We start from the raw sequence: 1,643 nt of genomic DNA, 5'->3' as shown, positions 1-1,643 counted from the left end.
GTCAACTCTTCGCATGAGGTGGCCAAAGTACTGGCGTTTCAGCTTTAGCATCATTCCTTCCAAAGAACACCCAGGGCTGATCTCCTTCAGAATGGACTGGTTGGATCTCCTTGCAGTCCAAGGGACTCTCAAGAGTCTTCTCCAACACCACAGTTCAAAAAGCATCAATTCTTCGGCGCATCAGTAAGCCACTAAAAATTAACCTTGGTCTTGGTGCAGATATTTCATATTTGAGCAAGGAAATCTCCCGCTGTTGGGGAGATAGAGTAGGATGTTCTACTTTCACTTTCAATGACCTAGATCCTCGATCTGCATCCTGTGTGCTTTTTGGTTAGTTTTCTTTGCATCACCCCACTCCCAGCACCTCCTCCGATCTCAGAGGCTTCTTGGGGCTGAGCGGATGGACGCGTGCCGTCCCCGAGGCAGCCACGAGGGGGAGGACAGCCCTTCCCGCCATGGTCCTGCCTTTTCTGTTTGGCCCAGTGGTTTCTATTTGCCAGCAGGACTTTGTGAATCAGAAGTGAGCACAACACATCCTGAGAAAGGGGTTGTCGAATAGCCCACAAAACTGCCGACAACTCGGCCTGGGGTTTTCTTCTAATCTGTAGTTCAATGTTTTCACATAGGAAGAAAAGGAAAAAACTACTTTTGACCGAAAGAAAAGAACAAAACAAAACAAAAAACAAAAAAACGTTAGGTGCGATTTCTACTGCCATTTAAGAAGGGATGTTAAGGAGGTTTCCTAGTTTGCCGACTACTGAAGCATATCAGGTACACAGTTGAGGCTGAAACAGAGGTACGGCTTTCTGACTGGGAAAGTAACAGGAGAAGGCCTAGAGAGAAAAGGCGGGGGGATGAAGAGAGAACTGGATCCAGAAATGCGAAGAGGCCGCTTGGGGTGGGAAGGGGTGGGTGGGGTGGTATCTAAGCACTATCTCCAGCAAAGACTAAGGCGTGCAAATAAGCAAGGCAGCTGACCACGCAAGACATGAAGCCTCCGAAAACAGGACACTGGTGGGAAAGCAGCTAGTAGCAGACTCGCACAAGACCGGCAGACTTTGAGAAGTCGGCCACGCGGCGCCTCCTGATTTCGTGGGCCTGGCCCAGGAAATGGGCCGAGTCTGGCTGTATCCTGCCCTAGGAAAGTTCCTCACTACGCGCAAAACGACCCTCAGCATACTTTCTCAAGCAGTCACACACAGCAACACCCCCAGAACTACACCTCAGATCCCTGTTTCTGCTTTTAGCCACAGAGAAAAACCAGGGGAAAGCGCGAACGCAGTCCCCCACTACCACAAATTATGCAGTCGAGTTTCCCACATTTGGGGAAATCGCAGGGGTCAGCACATCCGGAGTGCAATGGATAAGCCTCGCCCTGGGAAAACCACCTTCGTGATCATGGTATCTCCCCTGCCAGGTAAGTATGAGTTGCCAGCCTGCCGCCCCACAGCAACCTCAGACGCCCTGCACTGTACACACATGCTCACTTTCCTCCCCGCATCCCCGAGCCTTCTTGGGCCTTCCACACGGCGCATCCACGCACTTTCAAGCAAAAACTCCTCAATTCTCTCCCACGCCACGGGAGACCATCGTGTTTCAGCACCAGATGACGGCCCAGCAGCCCCTGCGCTCGGATATCTACA

The 1,643-nt window shown here is 51.5% G+C and overlaps 1 non-coding gene across 1 annotated transcript; it reads right to left on the bottom strand.

Annotated features, from left to right (window-relative positions):
• Positions 1-1,261: 1,261 nt before the first annotated feature.
• LOC133245471 (U1 spliceosomal RNA) lies at positions 1,262-1,425 on the bottom strand. The gene has a single exon (XR_009735727.1). It is a non-coding gene; the product is annotated as a U1 spliceosomal RNA (small nuclear RNA).
• Between the last annotated feature and the right edge of the window lie 218 nt (positions 1,426-1,643).

This window comes from Bos javanicus, chromosome 3, assembly GCF_032452875.1.
Source record: "Bos javanicus breed banteng chromosome 3, ARS-OSU_banteng_1.0, whole genome shotgun sequence".
Lineage (NCBI taxonomy): Eukaryota > Metazoa > Chordata > Mammalia > Artiodactyla > Bovidae > Bos > Bos javanicus.
The sequence above is the reverse complement of the archived record's forward strand: the minus strand, read 5'-3'. Positions and strand labels throughout refer to the sequence as shown.